Here is a 14,658-nt window from a genome sequence, read left to right on the forward strand (position 1 = left end):
TATGGTGTTTAGTACATTAGTACAACAGTGAGAAAAAGTAGTTTTACAAAAAATAAATGCAAAAATGATGGCTTGTATATATATTACAGTATATTTTTGCTACAAACACGGTGCCAGAGTATTTTACAGTGGAGTGAACTATTTAAAAAAAAAAAAAAAAAAAACTGTGAATTATTTTTTGGTAATTTTGTGTCTTTTTTTGTTCATTTTACATCCTTTTTTAGTAATTTTGTGTCTTTTTTTAATTCATTTTACATCCTTTTTTGGTTATTTTGTGTCTTTTTTAATTCATTTTACATCCTTTTTTTTTTACGTACTTTATTAATGCTACATGAATTAAAGATTTTACCATTAAATATTACAGTATATTTCTGTTAGAGATATGGTGTTTAGTACATTTAACAGTGAGAAAAAGTATTTTTACAAAAAATAAATGCTAAAATGATGGCTTGTATATATATAACAGTATATTATTGTTACAAACACGGTGCCAGTGTATTTTACAGTGGAGTAATGTATTTATAAAATAAAAAAACTGTGAATTATTTTTTGATACTTTAGTAGAGTAGTAATTTTGTGTCTTTGTTATTCATTTTGCATCCTTTTTTGGTAATTTTGTGTCTTTTTTCATTCATTTTACATCCTTTTTTAGTAATTTCGTGTATACACTGGCCAGTGTATTTTACAGTGGAGTAATGTAATTTTTTTTTTTAACTGTAAAAACACTGTTTTGTCTGATATAAACATTTACAGTGTTTCATTGTTACTGAAACTGAATTAACTCATTTATCATTTTTACGTCTTTTACGGTCATGGTTTAACAGTTTTTCACCCGAAAATCTACAGACATTTTTTACAGTGCAGGTTTCCCTCTCATCATTTTCTCTCTACCTGGCATAAATCATCCTCATCCAATTATGATAAAGTCTGTAGCCCAGATTACGTGGTTTTTCCACGGGGCAGGAGGAGATCATTCTCTCAGACGTCTTCTGTGTGAATAAGAGTGAGATTTCATTTGGGCTTCAACGGGGCATGTCCTTTTAATTAATGGGGCTCGGCTCACTTGGAGATGGCGCAGCTATTTAAAATGCTAAATGGTTTTTCGGATTTTCTTTTTCTCGCTCAACAGACCCCCTCACACACACACACACACACACTGGACTCTCAGTGCTGTCAGACTCTCTGTTGGTGGCGTCTGTGATTAATTCTGCTGAGATTGGGCTTCGTTCTTTGATTGATTGAAGACTAATGTCATCTGTCTCGTGGTCCTACACGGTCCTATACAGATTCAAGAGGTTAGTTAGTATGACTTAAAAACATGAGCTTTTTCAGCATAAAAAATGCAATTTGTTACATGTCCATTGTTTTATTAAGTTGATAACTTATTTCAAGAAGTTGATCAAAATTAAAAATGAAGAAAGATGTCTGAACTCAGAAATATATTGATTTTGGATAAGCATTTCTGCCTTCGCTTAACAAGGAAAAGTATTAAGGTAATGAAACTTAATATTGTATTACAATATGTCTGACTTAAGTGAAATAAGTTACTTATACTCAATAAAACTGAGGTAACAATTTGCATGGACTTTGCTGAGTAGAAAGGAGGTAAAATAAAGGAGTTATAGCAACTTAAATAGAGTAATTTGACCACTTATTAACACTAAAACGTTGATATAAAAATTGAGTTGGTTCAACATAATGAAGCTTGTAGAGGACAAAACAAATCATGTTGGTTTATTAGACTAAGTCTCATGGGAAATACTCAATAATGTCTTAAAGATAAGATATGTCTAAAAGATAAATGCAAATTGCTACAACATTTTTGTAGTTGAGCCAGTGTAATTTTTTTAGAGTGTACCAGGTCTAGTGTTCCTACCAGGTCCAGGGACTCAAGAGTTTGTTGTTCAGGGAGGATTGGAGGCCAAATCGCTACAGGAATTAGCATCCACACTCACCTGGCATCTGGTGAATTAGTCCTGGAGGAAGGAAGGGAGTGAAGGTCTTTTATGTGGGTCAGCGTCACATGGAGGTTGGAGACATTAACCGCTGAGAGGACAGCTACATGGAGGATAATGTAACTAAAGACAATGAGAAACACTTTGAGTTGACAGCTATGGAAACCGAGGGACTCTGAGATATTGAACAGTCATTATCTGTGTGTATTATTGTAACTAGTGCAGGGTCCGTAGGTAGTATGTATTCGTATTGCGGTGTGAATTGACATTTGGCCAAACAAATCCATGCAGCGATCGTGTTGCTAATGCTAGTGTAACCTTAAATAACACAGAGACGCTATCTTTCGGTCCGTATTATGTTTAGCTGTCAGTTTATAAAGTTTTATTTTTACTGTTTTTCTTTTTTTGTCATTTTTGGTCATTTTGTGTCTTTTTAGTCATTTTGTGTCTTTTTTGTGGTCCTTTTTGGTCTTTTTTTGGTCATTTGTCTTTTTTGGTCCCTTTTACAACATTCCTGTTTATCAGACTAGTGCGGTGCCTGTAGGAAGTATGTATCATCTGTAACTCCATAAAATACTTACTTTTCATAAGGTACCACACCATCCAGCACATACACATTGAACATTGATATTTGCTGGAAACTATTAGAATATTATTGTAAAATGGAACCTTGTAGCCACTTTAAAACTCCTAAAGATAGGTAGGCTAAATAGACTTCAGATGAGATGAGTCAGGGTGAAAATCCAGAGTGAATTACTGTGTTACTGACCAGGTGTAGGCCTATGACACAATGGGGCGGAGCTCCCCTAAAAGGCGTCCAATCAGAAACAGAGCAACATGTCCTACGTAAATAATGATATTTAGAAAAATGAATTCAAAAATCTTTAAAATCGAGGATGCACACCTTCGTGCCATGAGCAAGACACACACACAACACACACACACGTGACTTTATGTAATTTTACTTACACACACACAAATGCGCGCGTAAGCGCGTACACTCCTCCAGATACACGTTTCACACACACACACACACACACACACACACACACACACACACACACACACACACACACACACACACACACACACACACACACACACACACACACACACACACACACACACACACACACACACACACACTTTGAGGTTAAAGGTCATAGGTTGCTGTATAAATAAATACTTGAAAAGGAATGCTTGTTGTAGGTGTGCTCCTTGTATATAATATAGTATCATAACATTACTAGTATTAATTGTTATAAATCTCTGAAGAATCTCATCATAGTGTACACACACCGGCAGTAGCCCCTGTGGCCCTTTCACTATTTACCCAGAGGACATTTTCCAGTTCTTGTTTCTGTCCTTGTTTAGCTCTGTATTTTTAAATGTATCATCCTACTCATCTAGCTCTCATCAACACAGCAAATAAGAAAGTTTATCTGTTCAACTCTTTCTTTAAAGACTTATTTTCCTGTGTGTGCATCCAGACTGAAGCCAGCATCACTGATACCAACTACCATAATTAACTGCAACAACATTAGTTATCCTGTAGAACATTTAGAAATGTCAGTGACATCCTAATACACTAATGGACAATCATTAAATGTCTCCTGATGAATCAGACATGCTTGCAGTTTATTGAAGAGGTTCATTAGGCCTACTGATATCGTTTTTTACACTGTTTCTCTATACAAGGCCAACGTGACACCTCTGATGAAGGCTACAGAGACAAGGTAGCCGAAACTTGTCAGGTGCAAGAAAATATTTTGCTATATTGGCCTTGTATAGAGAAACAGTGTAAAAAATGCTTGCAATTCGTATTCCATTGAGAAAAGTAATAGCACACCAATCCCGATCAAACCGCACGTTTTGATATATAATTTGTCCTGCAACTCTTCAAGTTGTAGGACTAGTAGCGGGACGAAATTGCGTCCGGAAGAGGAAGAAGAAGAAATCCACAGTACAACAGTAGTGCAGCACTGGTCCCTACAGCTATTGCTGTATGGGACCAGTGCTCGGTGAGATTGCCCCGAGGCCCTAACAAGGACATGTGATGTAATAAATAAGTATTAAAAATAAATAAATGACTAGTGAAGATGCTATAATTTATAGATGAGGTAGATAGTATGTTTTGCACATATCAATTGTGTTGCACATGTCGGTTTTATTGCACATTTTAATTAATTTATCCTGTGTGGGTGTTGAGAGTTCTGACAGCTCAGAGAAAGAATCTAACGTCTCCATGGTGATTTCCTTAACGTAACGTTACAAATAATACATGTGTAATTGTTGACGTTGTATCACACAGTTAGATGTGGACATCACAGTAAAGGGCAGCGAGGTGGAGGAGAATCCTCTCTGCACTGCAGATATTTACCCTCACTAGCCCATGATACCCCCCCCCCCCCCCCACTACCCAGCATGCACCGTCACCCCCCCCCCCCCCCACTGGTCCCTGGGGCTACTATTTGTGAATTCATCTCTGTCCTCACAGCTCTGCTCAGCTGTCACATCGCATCTCCACACACACAGTCAACGATAACACTGTTAGCTTTTATATTCCACATATATACCCAGTTTATACCTCAGACACACAACTACCCCATAATAGTACCCCACTCTCTACTATTACCCCAGTCTCTCCACTATTACCCCAGTCTATCTACTATTACCCCAGTCTCTCTACTATTACCCCACTCTCTCTATTACCCCAGTCTCTCCACTATTACCCCAGTCTCTCTTCTATTACCCCAGTCTCTCTTCTATTACCCCAGTCTCTATTCTATTACCCCAGTCTCTCTTCTATTACCCCAGTCTCTATTCTATTACCCCAGTCTCTATTCTATTACCCCGGTCTCTATTCTATTACCCCAGTATCTATTCTATTACCCCAGTCTCTATTCTATTACCCCGGTCTCTATTCTATTACCCCAGTCTCTACTATTACCCCAGTCTCTCTTCTATTACCCCGGTCTCTCTTCTATTACCCCAGTCTCTATTCTATTACCCCAGTCTCTCTTCTATTACCCCAGTCTCTCTTCTATTACCCCAGTCTGGCCCTAAACTCTTTATTCGAAGCTGTTTTTCATTCAAGCTGCCTTCATTGATGCTTCTTAAAAAATAATTACCAGAAATATTGAATGAATCATATTAAAATTGGAAATCTAAGAGGTTTGTGATAAAACGGAGTCAGAGGTTGAAATCTCAAGACCAGAGTTTCATTTTTACATAATATGTGAAAGTGTTATCATAATTACTATATACTATAATATGATATAATATAATCCTATATTATAAGTGGGCACTGCTTCCATTTTTAAATGGATGTTCAAAAGCTAATTCCATTAATTCACAAGTGGTGAATATAATAATAATCTGAAAGGTGTAACTCAGCTTCACTGTAATGCTTGAGTGCATCAGGCTGATTTTGAGTGCAGTGTAATGTTAGACCAGTTTAATTTAAAATAAGTTGAGGTAAGTAAATTTTTACATCAAATGAACAACAGAAAAACAAACACTATTAGATACAAGACAATTCCATAACTAACCTCACTTCAAAACTCCCATGTTGTCTTTTTGATTATAAAGCAACACTGTAAAAAATGTTTGTAATGAATTAATTTGTTAGTAGAAATACCATAATGTCACAAGGAAACAATTACCCTAAAACTCAGTCTAAATTAGAGTTTTTGCTGATTTTTATGTGAAAATTTACAGTAGAAAACCCACTCACTGTATTTTTTTACGGTGAACATCTGGCAACCACAGCTGCTCGTATTTTACTGTAAATTAAACAGATTTTTGTGTATATGCTAGTCTATGTGTTATATAAATATCATGAAAGTATCAAAACACTCAATCCACAGATTCTGATTATGACACACAGCCCTTTTTCAGAAACTGTGCCTTTAAATGAGCCACAGGTACAAATAAAGGTACACTGCCCACACATGATATTCTAATTTATTGAGATGCACACTGCAAAAAACATTAAGTTTACCAAGTATTCTCTTCTTCTATCTATCAATAGTATCTAAATTATCTTGTTCTGGGTATAATTTACCTACTGACCATAGCTTTATGTGCTTATTTTAACAACATGTGTCTTTTTGTAACTAAAATGAGTGAATAACCTCTTCACAGGGATTTCAGTCTGGTGTAAAGACTTGTTTTTAGGATTGACATTGTGAGCTTTTTCGTGCTTTTCAATCTCTTCAACTGTTGAATATGGTGAGTTTTTACCTAAAATATTGGCTCCAGTTGAGAGTTTTAGTTGCATGGAGTTTAAATGTTATTGAAAAAGAGTGTCCTACCAACAAAACATGTGCTAGTTTCTAGTATTTCTGGCTTATATTAATGTTGCTACAGTCAGGCTTTTCAAGCCTGACTGTAGCCATTAAAGAATGGCTTTAATGGCTTTTTCAAGCCATTAAAGAATTCTTACAAAGAAGCATTTACTGCATTGTTTCAAGCATGTATTTGCTTAATTCTAGTTATTTATTTATCATATTTGTCAGTTGGTTTTTGCAGTGAACCTGTAAATGGACCTTTACACTCTTTACATCACATGAATTGCTCTGATGTCTAATCATGACCCAGCTGGGTTTCATATGGAGTTACTGGTCTACAGACAGACTGGTCCCACTGGATCTGTAGTTTAAAACCAGAGACAGATACAGACGGGATCAATCCTCACTGAAACTCAAACTTCCAGACTAGTGAGACCACGTTGAGGGTCTCATCACCGCCCTGCTGACAGACCCCACACTGTCCCCATCATCATCATCATCATCATCATCATCATCACACATGGTTGGTATCTGAAAAGGACCAGCTGATTGTGTCACTGCCCAATCAGCAGAGTGTCTCAGCTAAAGCAACACTGCAGGACTGGAGCTAAAGGTTTTATCAGCTGATATTTGTCAATTCAGTAACAACGACGCTTAGTACACTGCAAAAAATGGTGTCTAAAAACAAGATAAATGATCTAACACTTCTAAATCTAAAGTTTTTTTTATCTTGGTAAGAACCAAATAATCATCAGGTCACTCTGCTCGGGCCAGTTCATCACTGCTGGCAGCTTTAATTTATCTGGTTTTGAGAGTTCATTTATTATTTTAAGGACTATTTTTTCCTGTTTTTCTGATAATTTTTTTTTTCAGTTTTTCTGACAAATTTTCTGTTTTTCTGACTATTTTTTTTGCTTTTCTGTCTAATTTTTTCTGCTTTACTGTTGAATTTTTTTCCTGTTTTTCTGATTTTTCTTCTGTTTGTCAGAGTCATTTTTCCCTGTTTTTCAGACTACTTTTCTGTTTAAAAAAAAATTGAATCTAGAAATAAGCATGTTGAACGCTTAAAATAAGAAATTAACTTGTTTTAAGAGTTAATTTCTTATTTTAAGGACTATTTTTTCCTGTTTTTCTAACTAATATTTTTTCCATTTCTGTCTCTTTTCCTGATCATTTCCCTCAGATTTACTGTTTTATCTGGTTTTTAGACTAAACACCTTTTTTGCAGTGTACCTGCAAAACACACATGAATCTGCACTTCTGAACTTATTTTCCAGTGTGTCCACTGTTTCAACACTAACATCGGGACATAACGGCTAATAATATAACAGAAATATAACATTGAAGTACTCTCTCCCCTCTGTATCACTGCAGCTTCTGTGCCAGTTAGTCATAAAAGGAAAAAGCGAGAGAACATCAAAAACATCTAATGATAAACCTTGGGGATCTGTGTTTTAATGGATGGTAGAATTTAGGGCAGGAGACAGAAGAATGGCTTAGCTAGAGGACACAAAGAGTCTAGTGAGAGATGGTCAGATGTAGAGAGAGCATTGTGGGGACACGAGGCCTAGTGGGGACACAAGGCCTAGTGGGACCAGCAGAGTGGAAGAAAGAGACAGAAAACAGAGAGAGGAAGATGAAACTAAAGGAGAAATGTTTAGTGTGCTGCTGAACAGGACAAAAGACAAGGTGAGCATGAATGAATGTTTCTTTTTATTTGCCTTTGCTTTTCTTTTATAACTTGGGTCGTACTTTTATAATTTTGGCAATACATTTAATAAGTCACACTTTATATTAGGGAACACATATTCAACATGAATTAGTTGCTTATTACACTGCAAAAACTGAACTCTAAGTCAGAGTAAATATCTCAGATCAAGGGGATATATGGTTATTTTCTGTCTGATCAGATAGTTCTTCTTAGTCAGCAGTTTTTATTTTAGACTGTTTCACTTGTTTGATATAAAGATTCCACGGCTTTTGCCTGATTTCAAGAATTTTAAGAAAAATATTCTACATACAGATAAAAATCTTTGTAGCTGTCTGAAGAAAAGTTGATTAGTTTTAAGTGTGACTTTGCTGGTTTCTAGAAATATAATGCCTATGCATATCATTATGTCACATATGATATATATATATATATATATATATATATACATTTGGCATAGTTCCCAGCCTCAACTCACTCAGAAATACTCATTAACACAAGACATTAAAAGTAAATATTAAAGTGAGGACGTCAATCACTTTGAACAGAACAGTTCATCCTGTAAGTAGAACAGCAGAAGAGAAGAACAGACAGGTGGTCTTTAACTTCAAATGAAGGATTTATTCTGTCAGTAAATCCTCCGTTAGAGCAGCAGGAGCCGAGAGGGACGGAGACTTCAAACACAACCAGAGTGACACATTCAGGAGAGTCTCCAACTAAACTTTAACAGAACCGCAGGAAAGGACACACTGATAAAAAGGTCTAAAAACCAGACAAAACAGTAAATCTGAGGGAAATGATCTTACTGCATGGACAGATAATTTACCTGAGATTTTAATTTTACCTTAAGATTTCTTAAATTAAGATTATTAAATCTAGAAATAAGCATGTTGAACACTTAAAACAATAAATTAACTCTTAAAACCAGATAAATTAAAGCTGCCAGCAGTGATGAACTGGCCCGAGCAGAGTGACCTGATGATTATTTGGTTCGTACCGAGATATAAAAAACTTTTTGTGTCTTTTTTTTTTGTCTTTTTGTGTCTTTATTGGTGATTTTATGTCTTTTTTGGGGGGATTTTTCTTGTCTTTTTATGTCTTCTTTTGTAAGTTTTTTTTTTTTTTTCTTTTTTGGTGATTTTACGTCTTTTTTTGTCTTTTTGTGCGTAATAATTTTGGTCATTTTGTGTCTTTTTTTGTGTGTTTTTTGGTCATTTGTCTTTTTTAGGTATTTTCTGTCTTTTTTAGTTATTTTGTGTCTTCTGAGGGGTTTTTTTCATACCAAGTAAAACTGGGAACAAGCTCAAATAAATTTTTAATTCTTTATTGAGGATGATAGTGTTTTGAAAGTTAAAAAAAAAGATTCAAAATCACATTTTATGTTGGACTAAAGAACTAAAAAAGACACAAAATTACAAAAAAAAGACACAAATAACACAGAAGACACAAAATAACCAAAAAAGACAAAAAAAGATACACAATGACCGCAAAAGAGACAAAATGACTTACAAAGACACAAACTGATCAAAATGTTCACGTTAAACACACAAGAGCCAAATCAAATTGAGTCCCACTAGAATAAAAACCAGAGTTGATGACATGATCACACACAATCACAAGATCACATTTATGTTGGTTTTTCTTAGTTTCTTTTTGGTTCTAAATGTTGATCCAGTAAGTCAGAATAAAAAATCAATTATTATCAGGTCATATAGGTGAAAAAATATACCAACATGGTATCTAAACATGTTTTAAGTGGTGAATACAGGCAGGATCTTGTAATTCATCTCAAGGGGCTATCCATTAATAAATAAATTTGTATTGAATTGAAGTAATTTAGAACTGATGTAGTATAATTTCTTTATCTCTAAATTGAACTGTTATGATGAAAAACGACTACATTTCCGCAACAACCAGAACAATAAGTGTGCCAGAAGCCTGAACAGAGCAGGTCGGTTCTGTTGGTTGGACCGATGCATTCTTCCAGAGATAAAAGTCACGCATGGCGTGTTCTAGGAGTTGTCTCTGTGAATAAGTGGCAGAACGTGGAGAACCAGTGAACCGTTCCTGTGTTCTGTCCTCTGCTGCTGAGCTTCATTCCTGCTGACAGCCTCTTCCCAAAACCCCTTTATCACCCATTCTGCTGGACACGTTCCTGTAGCATGTCAGAGGGAAGTCTCTCTGCCTCCATCACACGACTCAGACACACACACACACACACACACACACCCAGGTGTCACGGGGACGGCGCTACAGTCGGCGGCGTCCCGTTCAGCGCTGAGGCGATAAGGAAAGTTGAGCATGAGAGGGAAGAAGGAAACAATAAGACATCGTCACTCAGCATGACTGACTGACTCGACTTGTTATTGAACTGTGCAGAGCTGACAAATAAAAAGGAGATGAAAACACACTATGTCACTTCTTCAATTTCACGCCAGGCTGCCCTGCATCATTGCATCACTGCAGAGTTTCCCTCTAATAATAAAGAGGCTTTGTGTTGTGAATAGTGATTATTTCTCCTCCTGATCACCTCCTCCTACCTCCTACCTGACCTCCATCCAACAAGTCACCTGAGGACACCTCCTCATCTTTAGTTATGTGCTAAACCATGGGGCTCAAACTGGCGGCCCGCGGGCCAATTGCGGCCCTTGTGACGATATTTTGTGGCCCCCACCTTGATATGAAAGTTTACTGTGAGTTTTATATGAATGGCACTTTACCGTGTTGTGTGTGGAAGGTCCCTTTAATTACTTTTTTTGGTAGCTTTGTGTCTTTTTGAAATAATTTTGTGTCTTTTTAAAATAATTTTGTGTCTTTTTTAAATCATTATGTGTCTTTTTTGAAATAATTCTATGTCTTTTTTTTGGTAATTTTGTGTCTTTTTTAAATAATTTTGTGTCTTTTTTTAATCATTTTGTGTCTTTTTTATAATTTTGTGTCTTTTTTAATAATTTTGTGTCTTTTTAATAATTGTGTGTCTTTTTTAATAATTTTGTGTAGTTTTAAAATAGTTTTGTGTCTTTTTGGTAATTCTGTTTTATTCTGTAATTTTGTGTCTTTTTTAAATAATTTTGTGTCTTTTTTTGGTCATTTTGATCCTGCCTCCAGCGGCCCCCTGCAGGTAATTAGAGTCTGAGCGCTCTAAAGCGTTTTGCGTCCAGGTCTCTGGTGACAGACTAGAGGACGGAGACAGCAGCAGGTGTCGTTATGTTTCACCTTTGTGTTTAGTCTGCGTCGTCCCTATCGACGGGGACACCTGTCACATGACGGCCCCCCCCCTACCCCCCTCCCGGGGGTCCCGGAAACACAGAAGAAGAAGAAACAAAGCGCTGGAAGAGGAATTAGGCTGACAAGGACAGCTGTCAAACTACCAGGCAGGTTGCCCAACATGTTCTAGCAACTGGGAATGTGATCGATACTGTAGACAGAAACACACACACACACACACACACACACACACACACACACACACACACACACACACACACACACACACACACACACACACACACACACACACACACACACACACACACACACACACAGCCTACTATCTCCCCTCCCTGATTACCCTAACTCACTTATTTACGTGTCCACTTATGCCAGCAAGAAAAATGTCCTGCATCAGCATTGTGCCGCTGGGTCGTGTTTGCCATTAAGCTTTTGATTGCATTATGGGACATAAGCATGATTGATGCAGAGGAACATGGTGACGCTGCAGAGGAGGACACACACACACACACACACACACACACACACACACACACACACACACACACACTCTTCCATCTGCAGCGCCATTATTACACTCATTGGATTAAGACTTAGATTATATACAAAAACACCCTATAGATTCGGCTCCAAACTACATATATATATATATATATATATATATTTAGATAGTAGGTATATCATGTGCCATTCATTTCATCAATCAATGCCTAAAATGTTTATTAGGGTCATGGGGCAATCGCACTGAGCACTACTGTTATACTTTGGATTTTTTCTTCTTCCTCTTCTGGGCGCAATTTCATCCCGCTACACAAATTATATATCAAAACGTGCGGTTTGATCGTGATCTGTGTGCTATTACTTTTCTCTACGGAATATGAATTTTTCATGACGTAAATCGCAAAAAACTGCCCAAAATTTTGCATTGAAATGAATGGGACAGCCGAAAAAAAATGAGCGAAAAAGAACAATAATTGGAGATTTTTAAACGTCTACTTCTCCGGCATAATTTCACCTAGAGACTCCATTTAAACTTTAAACAGTAGACACAAGTCTTGTGTATCGGTGTATTAATCCACGTTTCGATAGGTCATATAGTTTTTTATCAATCCCTGATTGATATTCTGAGATTATAATGGGTGTGTATTGCACGGAATTTTGTGTCACAGTGTGTGACATCATCGCCAGAGTGTAGAGGGAGAGAAAAAATTGTCACAAAATAAATTTGAAAACTGCGCTTCAGGCCGCAAATTCCACTCTACAGAAATAATTTATACATAGAAACGTAGGAAAATTCGTCTTCTCCCTCACAATCCTCTGGTAAAGCTGTCAGAGTTATAGTTTGGGCGTAGGACGCACAGATGATCCACCAACACCACCAACAGCCTCACTGGCTCCCATATTTATCAGGAAGATTTCTGAAAAAAGAAGTAACAGTTTTTTGAGATCGCTCTAACAAAGCTATTTTTTCATTTTTCTTAAAAAAAAAAACATATGTAGACGTTCAGGAAGAACTCAGGACGCTCAAAGTGAAGTCGGATCAATGATAGGTATTATGGTTTTGCCAAAAATGCTTTCTGGTGGAGGCCAGAAAGTCTGTCCACCTCTGGCTGCTGTCACTGTTCCCGAAGATTCCACAGCTGTTAAGTCTGTTGATTGCTCTACTCTGATTGGTCGACCACAAAGCCTTTGATGCTTTGATGTGATTACAGTTACAGATACACGCACATGCGCGTGTAAGCGCACACACTCCTCCCGATACACGTTTCTCACACACACACACACACATTTTGAGGTTAAAGGTCATAGGTTGCTGTATAAATAAATACTTGTAAAGGAATGCTTGTTGTAGTTGTGTATATTATACATATCCTTGTATATTATACTGGCGGCAATCTCCGTGCCTGAGCATGGAGGCCACCAGGAAGTGCATAAAGCCTGCAATTCACCGAAAATTCCAGTAGGGGTTGCTAAGTTTGGCTGCAAAAGAAATCTGCCCATTCATTTCAGTGCTAAATTTGAAAACTTCTCGCTTGATTTATTACCTCAGAAAAAATTTTCAGGGACAACATTATGGTCTCAATCGCTAGTAAAAAATCTTCAAGACAATTTGATGTCAATAGTTCTAATAATGGCCCCATTTAGAAGAAAATAGAAGATAAAGACTCGTATGATTTGGGGCGTGGCTACCTTTGATTGACAGGTCACTAACAAGGCGAGCCGTCACCAGGAGAGAAGCAGAGCAATGCGTATCCATGGAAACGTGTCAATAAAGTTATATATAACGTTATATAGATAGAAGAGAGGACGTTTACCGATTTGGTCTCATAACTTTGACCCTTTCACTGTATTTCCACTTAATGACAGTTTATTTGAACGTTTTGTTCAGTAAAAATGTCTTGTTCAGTGTTTGGTTGGACTAACAGACGCTCTAAGGGGTCGCTGCTCAGTTTTCTGAGGTAAGAAAGATACATTTTGTCTTTGTTTTTTTGCTAGCCAAAACTAACATCCCAGTTAATGCTCCAGTTAATGCTAACATGAATTAGCAGCGGCTTCTCTCAGTCAGGTTGAGGTGTAGAGAGGCTGTAGTCAGTGTCGTCAGATCCCTCGCACTCCGCCCCAGTCCAATTATGGTCTGCTCCGCGTATCGGAAACAAGATGGAGACGCAAGATGGCGAGTATAACGCTGAACTGGCAGTCCACAAACCAATGGGTGACGTCACGGTGACTACGTCCATTATTTAAATACAGTCTATGATATTATATAGTATTATAACATTACTAGTATTAATGGTTTGAAATCTCTGAAGAACCTCATCATAGTGTACACACACCGGCAGTAGCCCCCGTGGCCCTTTCACTATTTACCCAGAGGAAATTTTCTAGTTATACAGACATGGAAAAAATATTAGACCATTGTTTTCTTCAATTTCTTGTTCATTTTAATGTCTGGTACAACTAAAGGTCCATTTGTTTGGACAAATATAATGATAACAAAAATATCTGATAAGAGTTTAATTTAAGAGCTGATATGTAGACATTTAACATGGTTTTATTGATAATAACCAAAATCATTATTGTACTGCTTGTGTGTGTAAACTGTAAATGCAGCCAAACCATTCTTTTTATTACATAAGAATATCTGAGCCTATTTGACTGAGTTGGCTAATTCATGAAAGTCTACACAGGTAAATAAAACTTCTGTGTCGTATCTTTTCCAAAAGATAAAAGAACAGTTGTATTGGTTTATTTTGAGGCTGTCTTCTCTTTCTTTGTACATGGAGCCTCAGGATATCGTTGCACTATGAGAAATAATCCGCCTCCTAATAATCCTCTTGTAAAATCATTAATTCATAGCCTGATCAACTGACTAAGGAGTAATTTACTTGAATAATACAGCGTTTGCCCTTTGCATCAGGCCTGGCTGCTGAGTCAGAGAGGACTCGACATTGTTCTGGTCCTCAGGCGAGTC

The 14,658-nt window shown here is 37.0% G+C and overlaps 1 long non-coding RNA gene across 1 annotated transcript in view; it reads right to left on the reverse strand.

Moving 5' to 3' along the window:
* Positions 1 to 1,219: 1,219 nt before the first annotated feature.
* The window catches only part of LOC131970497 (uncharacterized), a 39,073-nt gene continuing 25,634 nt past the window's right edge, over positions 1,220 to 14,658 (reverse strand). The window contains exon 5 of the long non-coding RNA XR_009394186.1: positions 1,220 to 1,278. This is a non-coding gene — a long non-coding RNA (uncharacterized LOC131970497). The remainder of the gene's footprint in view (positions 1,279 to 14,658) is intronic.

The sequence above is a fragment of the Centropristis striata genome, chromosome 4, assembly GCF_030273125.1.
Source record: "Centropristis striata isolate RG_2023a ecotype Rhode Island chromosome 4, C.striata_1.0, whole genome shotgun sequence".
NCBI lineage: Eukaryota > Metazoa > Chordata > Actinopteri > Perciformes > Serranidae > Centropristis > Centropristis striata.